This window comes from Fukomys damarensis, unplaced genomic scaffold, assembly GCF_012274545.1.
Source record: "Fukomys damarensis isolate Sample0158 unplaced genomic scaffold, DMR_v1.0_HiC HiC_scaffold_5, whole genome shotgun sequence".
In the NCBI taxonomy this organism is placed as follows: Eukaryota; Metazoa; Chordata; class Mammalia; order Rodentia; family Bathyergidae; genus Fukomys; species Fukomys damarensis.
The window spans coordinates 61,851,237-61,865,645 of record NW_022900917.1 but is presented as its reverse complement, the minus strand read 5'-3'; the positions used below and the strand labels follow the sequence as shown (position 1 = coordinate 61,865,645).

Here is a 14,409-nt window from a genome sequence, read left to right as displayed (position 1 = left end):
TCACTTATCAAGGTTTTATTTTATCTTATCCCATACACTTGGCTGGTTTTATGTATGTTATTTCCTTTGAAATTTACTATGTCATGTGAGCTAATTATCCTCAGAAGAAAACTGAGACTTTTCTAAGTTGTGAGTAGCTGGGTGTGGTGGTGCATGCTTGGGAAGCTGAGGCAGGAGATTTGCCGTGAGTTTGAGGCCAGTCTGGGCTACATGGTGAGTTCAAGACGAACATGGACTGCATAGTGAGACCCTGTCTCAAGAAACTTAAAAAAAAAGTCACTTGCTTAGTCACATACTTAATAAATGTGCCAATTGGTATTAAAATCCAAAGATGTCTATAATTTTAATTCTGTGTGGTGGTTGCCAAACCCACTTCATAGCAGAATTGCCTTTTAAAACTAAGGGCTGGGGATTTAGCTCTGTGGTTCTCCTCCTGCCTTGCAATAGCAGGGACCCTAGCTCTGTCTCCGGTACCCCCCCAAATAAAACTATATCTAGTCTTTCTTGCAGAATTAGAGTCTCTTGGCTGTAAGACCCAGAATTGGGGTTAAGCAGGAAAGTCTTACATTAAAATTGTCAAAATATTTTTCTGTTAAGTATCTTCTCCACTCTATTTGATCTTTTTTTTGGTACTGGGGATTTGGCTCAGTGGTTCTGCCACCTGCCTCACAAGCACAAGGGCCCGAGTTCAATCCCAATCTAACTCCAATCTTTTATAATAACTGTAGTGGACTTTTACTGTGTCTTCTGAAACAGCAATATCAGATTAAAGAAGACTGTTTTCTCCATATTTTAGTTTTAGCTTAATTTTTTCTTTTCTAAAAACTTAAATTCCTTTCAAATCAAATATTAGTACTTTTTTTCCTTTTTAATATTTTAGTTTACTGGAAGTGAAATTATTACTATCAGACCTCTGAATGTAAATGATATCTTAGCTTTCTGAATTGCAAAAATAGCTGTTAGGGAGTACTTGTGCTTAGTGTGCTAGGAAGGTTTCTATTATATATCTTACCTCAGAGACTAATAACTAATTTTGTTCATTTGCAGCAAATTAGAATCATTTGGTTATTTAATGTATGAAAATATTTTAGCTTACAGAGTTAAAATTTTATAAAATTTCAGTGGTTTTCTTACCAATGAAAGAACTCTATAAAAAATTATTGGGTGAAGACATTTGAAAAAATCATTTTTAATAGAGAACTATTTAAATATAAACTATAGTTCAGCTAGACCTGGGAGTAGAACAGTGCCTGCTTTGCAGGCATGAGGTCCTAAGTTCCATCGGTGGTACCAAAACAACAACAACAACAACAAAAAAACTATAGTTCAACTGTGCAACAGAATACTACATTGTAGAAAAGAATGAGAATATACTGATGAGGAAAAAAGCTTAATCATCTTAATTGAAAAAAATCAAGATGTGTAAGAAAAGAGGAAATAATTTATACCTTATTTTAAAAAACATACTGGAAAGCTACAAGGATTAAAAGATAACTAATAAAAGTAAATTTAGAACTGAAGTATGAGTAGGGAGAAACTACAGATATGAGAAGGAATATACTTTTTGCTGTCATAATTTTAAAAATCACCCAGTAACATAGATATGGTAACTAATGAGAATAAAATATAGATTTTAAAAAAGAAATATCAGAGATATAAATTAAGTTAAAATTATATTTTTTTAGATGAATTACAATTTATTGACTGGGAGATCGACAGTGACAGGGAAGATGCTAGTGCATGTAATGAATGTGAAGATGGTGAGGATGCTGTTGAAATCTCAGATTGTGCTTCTTGTGCAAGTTGTCATTCTTTGACAAATGATGAGGAGCTATCTGAGCTTCCTGAGGTAAGAACTAATTATTTCAAAAACTTATTATTGTCTGTAACATTTCTCTTTTTTTTGGTTTTTTGAGACAGGGTCTCACTATGTAGTTCAGACTGCCCTGGAACTCTCTGTGTAGCCCAGGTTGGTCTCGAACTCACAGCGATCCTCCTGCCTCAGCCTCCTGAGTGCTGGGATTACAGGTGTGCTCCACCATGCCCGGCTGTCTATAACATTTCTTAATCCTAGCCTTTTGGTGTTTCTGCATCTACTGACTCTCTTCTCAGGGACAATCAGTTTTGACTCTTAGTGTATTCTTTTGTTCTTAACCCCCCCCTCAGCTCTAAATAACATGCTTGTGTGTATTTATAATTTTTTTTTTTTGGGTACTGGGCATCAAACTCGGGACCTTGCGCTTGCAGAGCAGGTGGCGGAACCATTGAGCTAAATCCCCAACCCTGTGCTATATTTACAAACATGGATAAATACTGAGCTCTTTTGTCACCCACTCTCCAGCCCCACGTATGTACAGAACTTTGATTTTTCTTCCATTCTCCAACTAAAGATATATCAAGGTTTGTTTAGATTATTAAGCATTAACATAATTGTGAACCATTACATATTGACAACCAAGACAACTATTAATCACTATTTTTGTTTCAAACTTTTTGTTTTCCTTAGTAAGTATTTTGGTTTTTCTGTTTTTCTAGTTTTATTTACTATTTATAAAGTCACTATTGTTTAACTCTGTTAAACTCTCAAAGTAGGTGTTCTGCCAGTTTCATTTTCTTGGAGAACTCCTGCCCTTAATCTTGTTGCCACTACAATTTGAAGTCAATGCCCTCTTCGCTTTGTAGATGTTGTCACCCTGGGGTCTCCCTTCACCATCATTTTAGAAATTTGTTCACTTCTCCCCTGCATGGAGTTCCATTATGTTCTATATTTCATATGTTTTCCTTTTTCTTGGTTTTCATACTTACTTTGGTTGAACACATCTTCCAATTGCTTCTGAGATATGACTTGTGGAAGACTTCACATGTCTGCAGATACTTTTAAAATATACTGATATGTGATGAAAAATATGTGTAGAATTTTAGACAGAATAATTTTCAAATCTTTAAAAGCATTGATTGTCTTTTAGCTCAAGTGTTACTGTTAATAAACCTGAAGCTATTCTCATTTGTATTCTTTTTAAGACTTTATTGCTGGTTTTAAGCAATTTGATTGTGACATGCCTTGATACGGTTTTCTGCTTGGCGTTTGTCAAACTTCTTAGATCTTTGGTATTTGGGGAGTCTTCAAAACCAATAAGACTAATGTTTGTTCTGTCTTCTTTCTCTCCTTTTATAGTGCTAAGGATCAAACCTGGGGCCTTATGCATACTAGGTAAATTCTTTACTGCTGAGGCTCATCCCTAAGCCCATATTTATTCTTTTTTTGTAAATCTTTGTTCTAACAAATGTGATGTTTCATTGTGGTGGTTTTAATTTTCATTTCCCTGATGATAAGTGATCATGAGCATTTTTATTTTTATGTCTGTTGGCCATTTGTATATATTATAATATAGAGGTTTCTATAAAAGAAACTAAAAAATAGAACTACCATATGACTCAGCAGTCTCACTTCTGGTCGTGTTTCCACAGGAATTGAAATCAGTACATTGAAGAAGTATCTGTACTTCCATGTTCATTGCAGCAGTATTCACCATATTAAGATATGGAAGCAACCTAAGTGTCCAACTTTGAATGAATGGATAACTAAAAAATATATATACGTAATAGAGTACTTCTGCCTTAAAAAAGAAAATTCTGCCATTTGTGACATTAATGAGCCTAGAGAGCATTATACTAAGTAAAATAAGACAGATACAAAAAAGCCAATGCAGTTTCAGTATTCCTTATCTGAAATGGTTGGGATAGAAGTATTTTTCACCATTTTCTGGATTTTGGAATATTTGCATGTGCAACTGAGATATCTTGTGGATAGGGCCAAAGTCTAAACATAGTTAATTATGTTTCATATATACCGTATAGTTATAGCCTAAAGGTAATTTTATACAGTATTTTTAGTACATGTGTCTTTTGACTACAACCTATTGCATGAAACTAGGTTTGGAATTTTCCATTTGTTATGTTGGTTCTAAAAAGTTTTAGATTTTCAGATTATAGACACAACCTGTATTCATCCCTCTTTTCCCTTTACCTCTTCTTCATTTTTATTTTTATTTTTAAGTACTGGAGATGGAACACAGGGGTGTTTTTACCACTAGCTAAAGCTCCGTCCTTTTTAAAATTGTGAAACAGTCTCTCACTAAGTTTCCCAGATTGGCCTGAACTAGTGATCTTCTTGCCTCTGCCTCCCTAGTAGCTGGAATTATAGGTGTGCTCCACTGTGCCTGACTTTTCTGTTATTTTTCAAGTCTCTATTTTTTAATTTCTTTCCTAATCTTTATTATTTCCTTTAATAAACAAGCTAACATTATACTCAACGAACCAAGACACAATCAACTAAGCTCCAGGTTCTTTGGGTATAATGTTAGGTTGTTTATTTGGTTTCTGGGGGAGGTGCTTCAGACCAAGCCTATGTTTTGTGCATGCTAAGCAGATGCTTCACTGCTGAGCTACATCTTCAGCCCTCTTTCATTTTTTCATTATAGGCATTTATTGGTATCAACTTCCCTTTTAGACTCTTTTTATTGCAACCTATAAGGTTTAGTATGTTTCCATTTTTTGTTTGTCTCAGGATATTTTATTTCTCCTTTAAAACTTGCTTTGACACACATTGATTATTCAGGAGTCAGGATTTTGTTTTTTGTTTTTGTACCTGGGATCGAACTCAGGACCTTCTGCTTGTGAGACAGGTATGGTGCCACTGAGCTACATCCTCAGCTCAGGAGTCAGCTTTTTATTTCCCACATATTTATGCTTTTTTTTTTTTGGTCCTTCCTATTATTGATTTGTAATTTCATCCCATTGTGGTCATAAAAGATACTAGGTATGATTTTAATTTTCTTAAATTTGTTAAAAGTTTTACAGATTAATGAGCTATTCTGGAAAATCTTTTGTGTGCACTTGAGAAGACTATTTTATCAATATTTTCTAAGAATTATCCCTGTAGGGGCTGGGGATTTAGCTCAGTGGTTCTTCTGTATGCCTCGTGCAAGGACCAGAGTTCGATCTCCGGTACCAAAAAACCCCACAAAAAAACGAAAAAACAAAAAATTATTCCTGTAGAGGGCAGCAGAGACATAGCAGGGAGTTGTCTTCATAACATTTTTTCAGGAAGTATAAAGGAAATGGGATTTAGGTAAGCTTTGTTATATAATTCTCATGTGCTTTATGTAGTGACCCCTGTGTAAATACAAACTTATAGCCTAAATGAGATTCAGGCTTTTTTCTAAGAAGGTGACAAGAAGCTGGCTGGCACAGATAAAAGATCCAAAAGTAGTTCATACAGTTTTAAAACAGCAAATGTGGTTTTCAAATTTGAAATTTGGATACATTGTTCTGAAACAGATGATTTCCTTGTATTTTTATGAGTAGAGGTAGAAAACTGATTTAATAACTCACAAAAATGGAGTTATGGAAAAGTTTTAACAACAGGAATCAACAAAATTTTGTATTCTCACATAGGATATTGTAACCCTTTAGAAAGCGATATGACAAAATTTCAAAGTATTTCTAGGTCTAATGAGCATATGTATGATTCTGCCCTCTAATATTTTATTTATTTATATATTTATTTATTTTTTGGTACCAGGGATCGAACTCCGGACTTTGTGCCTGCAAGGCAGGCGGAGGAATCTAATACTTTAAATTAGAAAATACATATGACATAATACATAAAACCATTTTGATCATTTTTTAATTGGATAATTCAGTGAGTGTTATTAAATATATGCATAGTGCTGTGTGGTTATCATCAGCATCCATTTCTAGAACTCATTTCATTTTTTTATGAAACTGAAACTCTGTACCCATTAATCAGTAATTCTCCTTTCTCTAGCCCCTAGTTCCTACAACCACCATTTTACTTTCTATCTTTCTGAATTTGATTACATTATTCTAATTGCCTTTTGTAAGTAGATTTATATAGTGTTTGTGTTTTTGCAAATGCTTTATTTCACCTACCATAATGTCCTCAAGGCTCATTTGTGTTGTCAGAATTTCCTTCCTTTCTCAGGCTCAGTACTGTTCTATAGTGTATATATAACACATTTTGATTTAATTGTGGCTTACCATGTGGTCTGTCTTGGAACTTGTTCCAGTACACTTGAGAAGAATATATATGCTATTGTGTACCATGTTGTATCTATGTGTGTTAGATGTAGTTAGTTTTTGTGTATTTGTCTGTTAGATCTAGTTGTATACTTTTATGGTCTTGTATTAGATTCATAAAAGTTTTAAATTTTTATTTCTTCTTGGTGTATTAATATTAATATGTGTATCTTTCATTATCTTGTATAATCATTTTAGGTTAAAATCTATTTTTTCTGATATTAGTTTGGATGTTTCTGTTCTCTTACAATTTATATGGAATATCTTTTTCTGTCCTTTCTCTCTCTCTTTCTCTCTCTCTCTCTCTCTCTCTCTCTCTCTTTCTTTCTTTCTTTCTTTCTTTCTTTCTTTCTTTCTTTCTTTCTTTCTTTTTTTTCCATTTTTTTGAGACAGGGTCTCACTGTGTAGTTGAGACTGACCTGGAACTCACTCTGTAGCCAAGGCTGCTCTCAAACTCACAGCGATCCTCCTGCCTCAGCCTCCCGAGTGCTGGGATTACAGGCGTGCATCACCATGCCTGCTGTCCTTTCACTTTGTTTGTTTGTTTGTTCTTTTGTTTTTTTGAGACAGGGTTTCACTATGTAGTTGAGTCTGACCTGGAACTCACTATGTAGCCCAGGCTGGTTTCGAACTCACAGCGATCCTCCTGCCTCAGCCTCCCAAGTGCTGGGATTACAGGTGTGCACCACCATGCCTGCTGTCCTTTCACTTTCAATCTGTATATGTCTTTGGATCTAAAGTGAGTGTAATATAGATAATATGTAGTTTGGTTCTGCTTTTTAATCCAACCTGCCTGTCTTTTGGTAGGCTAGTTTAATTTAAACTTAAAGTAATGAGTAGTACAGAGGAACTTCTGTCATTTTGCTGTTTTCAGTATGCATAATGGTTTGTCCCTTCTTTCCTGCATTTGTTTTTTTGTTTGTTAATATTTTGTGAAATGTTTAAATTTTCTTCCCTCCCTTCTTTTCTCTATATATTCTACAGCTCTTTTATTTATGTTACCATGGGCATTACATTTAAATCATAAAGTTTTACCATTCTAATTTAATTATATACCAGGTTAACATCAGTAGCATACAAAAAACCCCTGCTTTTTTATAACTTTGTCTCTACTCCTTTAGATGGGGGCAAACTAATAATTTTTCTAAATTCATTTTCTTAAATTATTTAATAAACAAAATATGGAGTCATATACCAAATTATAGTAATATTACTTTTTATTTTCAAATTTTAGTTTATTAATACATGTGTGGAATATATAATGTTTATATTCCTTGTGGGGAGTTGGTACATGCATATAACACATAATTCCTTCTTTTATACCCTTTCCCTCCCCTTCCTCCTCCCTCTGCATGTCTTTTGATCCTCTTCTTTTTTTGTTTGTTTTTTGTACATATTGGCAGTACATAATGTTTGCATTCCTTGTGGGAGTTGGTAAATGTACATAACACATCCCAGTTCCACTTTTTTAATCCCTTCCTTCCCACTCCTCTGTCTCTATCTCTTGATCCCCTTCCTTGGTGAGAACAGTCTGTCTCCCTACTTTTTTATTTTTTATTTTGCACTTTATTTTTATGCTGGGTTTCTCAGAGAAGAGAAACAATACAATATGCAAACTTGTGTGTCTGATTTATTTAACTTAACATGGTCTCAGGTGCATTCATTTTCCTACAAATAACTGCAGTCTGTTCTTTATGGCTGAGTAGTACTCCATGGTGTGTAAATACCACATTTCCTTTATCCATTCATCTGTTGATGAACATATAGGCTGCTTGGTGGATTTAGCTATAATGACCTGTGCTGTTATGAACATAGGTATGCATGTATCTCTGTAATATGATGTCTTTAACTCTTTCAGGAAGGGTTCCTCCCACCCGCACCCCCAGTCTTGCCAGCATTTGTTATTATTTGACTTTTTGATGATGGTCATTCTTCCTGGGGTAAGATGGAATCTCAGTGTTGTTTCAATTTGCATTTCTCTAATGGGCTATGATTTTGAGCATTTCTTCATGTATTTATGGGCCATTTGTACTTCTTCCTCTGTGAAGTATCTATTCATTTCACTTGCTCCTTTTTTGATTGGGTCTTTAGTAATACTACTTTTTGGACTAATCATCTTTCAATTTTTTTAGTCTCTTGGTTCATGTAGAAAACAAAGCTATAATAATACTAGCTTTTTTTTTTTTGTACCGAGGATTGAACTTGGGACCTTGTGCTTGCGAGGCAGGTGAATTACTAGCTTTTTAATTGCTCATGTATTTGCCTTCATTAAAATCTTCATTTCTTCATATAGCTTGTAGGTCACTGTTTGTGTGTGTGTGTGTGTGTGTGTGTGTGGTACCAGAAATTCAACTCAGGACCTTGCACTTGTAAGGCAGGCGGTAGCACCATTGAGCTAATTCCCTGGCACTATATAGCTTATAATTACTTCGTAGTGTCTTTTCATTTCAACCTGTAGGATGACCTTGAGGATGTTTTTTTGGCAGGTTTAACAGTAGCAAACTCCCTGCATTTTTGTGTTTCTAGGTTTGTCTTAATTTCTCCCTCACTTTTGAAAAAAAATGATATAGAATTCTTGGTTGACAAGTTTTTCTTTTAAACTCAATATGTTGACCTACTGTCTTTTGGCCTCTGAAGTTTCTTTTTTTGTTGAGGAATTTGCTAATAATATTGAGCATCTTTTACCTATGATAAGTTGTTTTTCTCTTGCTGCTTTCAAGATTGTCTTTGGCTTTTGAAAGTTAGATTATAATGTGTCATGGTGTTTTCTTTTTAAAAAAATTTTTTTGGAAGTACTGAGGATGGATCCCAAGGCTTCCACACTGAGCTGCATCCCAGCCCTTTTTAAAATTTAAATTTTGAGACAGGGGTCTCACTAAGTTGTCTAGGCTGGGCTCAAACTTGTAGTCCGCCTGTTTCAGCCATTCAGCCAGGCGGTATGCTTGGATTATAGGGTTGTGTGGCCTCTTTCATTTTTATCTTCCTTAGAATTTGTTGGGCTTCTTGGTTTTTTTTTTTTTTTTTTTAATTGTAACAAGACAGTCTTCCTGTGTTGCCCGGGCTGGCCTTAAAACTTGTGACCCTCCTCCTTCAGCCTCTTGAGTAGTTGGGGTTGTAGACATACACCACTACTCTCTAATTTCTTGGATGATTTTATTTTTATCTTTTATTAGTTTGAGAAGTTTCCAGCTATTTGTTCTTCAACTCTTTCTGCTCTTTTCTCTTAGTTTCTTCTGATACTTCTACAATGGATATTTTAGTTCATTTGGTGATGTCCCACAGGTTTCTTATCATCTGTTTTCATTCTTTTGTCTTTCTTTTACTCAGATTAAATTATTTTCCATTGTCCTATCTTTCAGTTGACTGATTCTTCTGCCTTTAAATTTATCTAGTGAATTTTCCATTTTTACCTCGTAGTTCTCAGATCCAAAATTTTTGGGGATTTCTCATTATGCTTTCTATTTATTAGTATGGTTATCTACATTATTTTCTTGTCTTTCTCCACATCTTTCTTTAATCTTCAGCCTCTTTAAACTAGTTGTTTTAAAGTCTTTATCTAGAGAATCTGCTATCAGCTTCTTTTCAAGGACAGTTTCTGTTGGTTTTTCCCTTCAATGGGCCATATGTTCCTATTTGTTTTTATGCCTTTAAAAAAAAAAACTGGACATTTGACTCTAATAATATGGTGACTCTGGAAATCATTTTTTCTTTTCCCCAGAGTTTACTATATTTTGTTGTTATTATTGTTGTTTTTGTTAGTTTTGCTCATTTATTTACACATTTTTGGTTGCTGTAGGCTATCTTTCTGTGAAGGATTACCTGGATGTGTAAAGGAAAGGTCTTCTTAGTCTTTTTTAAAATCTATGACTTTCCCTGGACATGTGCAATTGCTTTCTAACTTTTCCTTGTATGTATAGTTGCTTTTGAATGCCCTACTCCTTAATAGCTGGTTCCCAAAAGAGCAAAACAAAAAAATTAAGGTTTAAAAAAAGGGTTACAGCTCTTTAAATCTCCTGGCAGTCCTTAAACTGGAGGAGGAGGAGGAGCCCTTTCCATTCATTCTCCTCTTTCTTTCTTCGATTTCTGAAATGTTTCTCTTTTTTGATATAAGAAAGACTAGAATAGAAAACTGCTTTGGGAAATATTGTTATTACCATATAATGCTAAAAGTAATGATATATATCGATATGCATGTGACTTTAATAGTTTTCAAGTTTTCAAATATCAAACATAATCTTTAGGAATTCTCCTTTCTAAGAGGACAGATTAGCATATATGTGATTACTTTTTCTGAAAATAACTGACAGATTTTGTATAAAACATTGAAATGCTTATGTAATTGCATAATAGAAGGGCAGAAAGCAGCCAGAAACCAAAAGATTATGACATTTGGCAGACAAAATGGCACAAAGTGAGTTTTAAATTTTTTATTGCTAGTTGCCTGAAAGTAGGAGCCAGTCAGTTGTGCAGAGTAACTGAAGCTTGGATAGAAATCACAGTACTGAGTTTGAGATGACATTAGAAGGTGGCAAGTTAGTGAATGCAGAGTTGTACAAAAGAGGGTTTCCTAAATTCTGCAAGGAAATCTTATGTTAAGCTGAGGGTGGTTGTACATGCTTATAATCCTGGCACTTGGGAAGCTGAAGCAGGAAGATTGCTAGTTTGAGGGCAGTCTGGTCTGCATACTAAGTTGAAGGTCAGCCTAGACTACATAGAGAGATGGTCTCAAAAAAAAAAAAAAATCCTGGATTAAAAGAACTAAAGAGGTTTCATTTGTTGCCCACCATAGGGAGAAAGTTTGCAGAGTGTGTATAAGCAAGTTAACTGTTTATTAAGTTAAAACAAGTATTCTTCAGGATAATATCATTAAATCTAAAGTTTCTAAAAATATATAATTCATACCTCCCAGGATACAGTCCACATTATTACACACATACACATACAGAAACAAAAAAATGTAACTGGGGATTTGGTTCTCAATAGTTCTGCTGCCTGCTTTGTAAACACAAGGTCCTGAGTTTGATCCCTGATACAAAGAAAGAAAAAAAGAAAAAAACCTGATCAGAAACAAAAAAATGTGATCTAGGGCCAGGGACTTCGCTCAGTGGTTCTGCCGCCTGCTTCACACGTGCAGGGACCCGAGTTCAATCCACGATACCCCAAAAAAAAGAAAAAGTGATCTATATGTCCATCAAAAATGGCCCTGACATGACTGCTATGTTAGAGTTAGAAGCTGTTGTAACTCACATGAAGGACAGAAAGGAAAATACATGTATAGTGATTGAACAGTTAAAAAAATCTAAGCTGAGAAAGAGAAACTAGATAAAAGAACCAAATAAAAATTCTTGAAGGATTGATTTGATGGGGTTATATAAAATTGGAAAGGGATGGAAAAATTAGTCAACCTTAACAAGTGAAAAAGAGACTTCAAAAAATGAAAATACTAGAGGAAAGACAACCTTTTTAAAAATAGTGCTAGAAAAATTGGGTTTCAACTTGCCAAAGATTAAAACTAGACATACATTAAACACACACACACACACACACACACACAAAAAAAAACAAAAAACAAAAACAAAAACAAAAACAAAAACAAAAAAACAACTAGATACACATCTCTTACCATGCACTAAACTAAAAAAAGGAAATGGACCAAAGATCTAAAACAGAAACACGAAACCTGCTGGAAGAGAGATTAGGTAGATCTCTTGGAGACACTGGCATAGGAAAAGACTTCATGAACAAAACCTTAGTCACACGGGAACTAGCCCAAAGCATCAGCAACTGGGATCTCATCTTATTAAAAAGCTTCTGCACAACGAGAGAAACCACCAACAGAGTGAAGAGACAACCCACAATATGGGAAAAAATTTTTACCAGCTGTTCCTCAGACTATCTAGAATATATAAAAAACTTTAAAAAAATCAGACCTCCCAAATTTAAAGACCCAATAAAAAAATGGGCATCTGAAATCAAACATTTCTCAAAGAAATAGAAACAGCAAATAAACATGAAAAAATGTTCAACATCACTCGTCATCCAAAAGATGCAAATGAAAACAACACTGAGATTCCACCTCAACCCAGAAAGAATGACTGCTATCAATAAATCAACCAGGGGTGGGGGATTTAGCTCAGTGGCACCAGCGCCTGCCTTGCAAGCACAAGGTCCTGAGTTCAATCCCTGGTACTGCCAAAAAAAAAAACAAAAAAAAAACCAAATCAATAATAAATGCTGATGGGGTTGTGGGAAAAAGAAACCCTTCTCTACTGTTGGTGGGAGTGCAGACTGGTGCAAGCACTGTGGAAATCAGTGTAGAAATACCTCAAAAAACTAGGATTAGAGGGCCAGGGATTTAGCTCAGTGGCGTTGCGCCTGCCTTGCAAGCGCAAGGTCCTAACTTCAACCCCTGGTACAACCCCCCCCACCCAGGATTAGAGGTCCCATTTGACCCAGCTATTCCCCTGCTAGGTATCTTCCCCCAAATTAAAAGCATCATACCACAGCACTATATGTACCCATATTTATAGCAGCAGTTTATAATAGCTAAATCTTGGAAACAGCCCAAATACTCATCAACTGATGACTAGATAAAGAAGATTTTTAATTTAATTTAATTAATTTATTTATTTTGAGACAGGGTCTAACTATGTAGTTGAGACTGACCCGGAACTCACTATGTAGTCTAGGCTGGTCTCGAACTCGCAGTGATCCTCCTGCCTCAGCCTCCCGAGTGCTGGGATTATAGTCCTGCGCTACCACATCCAGCCTAAAGAAGATTTAAAAAGAAATAAGATGGAGTACTACCTAGCCATAAAGAATGGGAAACTAGAGACATTTATCACTAAATGGATGCACATTGAGGCCATACTCCTAAGTGAAATAAAATAGGACACACATGTACATACTGAATAGTTTCTCTGGTGTGAGAAACTGAAAGTGTAAATAAAGATCAAAATGTATAAGAGATCCTGTGAAATAGGAAGACAAGGTCCAAAGGGGAAGGGGAGGGGGAAATAGGAAGGGCAGTGGTAAGGAAAGTAGGGAACGGAAGAAATATGAGAAAAGGAAAAAAAAAGTGGAAACAAAGTCTTTGTAAATAGGGAGGGATGAGGGGTTGATGGAGGTCAGGGGGATGGGAAAAAAATAAGAAACAAGATATATCATGTAAAGGTACAAATTCCCAATGATGAATGCCATCATATTGTATACCTAAAGTGTACCAATAAACTTAATGAATTAAAAAAAATGAAGATAGCTCAGTGATTGAGAGGACACTCCCAAAAGATCTCATCTATGTTATAAGAGTCCTTAAAGTAGGCGCCAAGGAGTTAGCTCAGTGATTTTTGGCGCCTGCCTTGTAAGCACAAGGTCCTGAGTTCAATCCCCGGTAACAACAACAAAAAAAAGTCCATAGAAGTTGTGACAAAAAGTTTGGAGCAATAGTTAGCTGAAAAATTATCTAAAGTAATGAAAAGCATTCATTTATATATTCATGTTTATATATCCGTTTATATTTGTATATTCATATATTTATATGAACATATATATTTAATATTTATATATATATTTCATATATTCAAGAAATTCAGTGAACTTAAAACCACATAAGTGCAATAAAATAATGCTTAGGCACATCATAAAGAAGCTGTTTGAAATGATAAAGAAAAAAAATCTCCAAAGCACTTTGAGACATATAACAGTAACAAATGATAGCTGAGTACTTATCAAAAATAATGCAGGTTAGCAGGCTATAAAGTGCTATTAAACAAAAGTTATTTCAGAATTCTATAACCAGATAAGAAGACTTATTTTATAACTAAGAAAATATCTGTCAAAAATGGAGGCAAAATAAAATCATTTTCAGGTAAAAAAAATTGACAGATCTCATTGCAGCAGATCTGCACTATATGAAATATTTAAGGAAGTTTCTTAAGCTAGAGTGATACCAGCTGCATACTCAGATCTTTAGGAGTGAAGAGCATAGCAGTTGATAAATATGTAAATCTTTCCTCCTTATCCAATAGTAAATACATTAGTTTGATGTTTAAAATAGACCGTATTATTATATGGCAATTATGGCATACATAGGTATAATATGGCAGCTATAGCCTAAAAGATGGGGTTGGATTGATGGAAGGAACTATGTGCTTACTAGAATAATTTTGGTTCTTTTACTATGTGAAGTGGTAGAATCAGCTCTAAGTCCAGTATGAACAATTAAAGTTTGGGCTGGGGATGTAGCTTAGTGGCACCATGCCTTCCCCATGCCTTCCTCACAAAATGCAAGGTCCTGAGTTCGATCCC

At 34.9% G+C, this 14,409-nt stretch overlaps 1 protein-coding gene across 1 annotated transcript in view; it reads left to right on the top strand.

Moving 5' to 3' along the window:
• The window catches only part of Spidr (scaffold protein involved in DNA repair), a 331,648-nt gene that overhangs the window by 1,954 nt on the left and 315,285 nt on the right, over positions 1-14,409 (top strand). Inside the window, exon 2 of the mRNA XM_033760739.1 lies at positions 1,686-1,849. The gene's annotated coding sequence lies outside the window, so the exon portion shown is untranslated. The remainder of the gene's footprint in view (positions 1-1,685; positions 1,850-14,409) is intronic.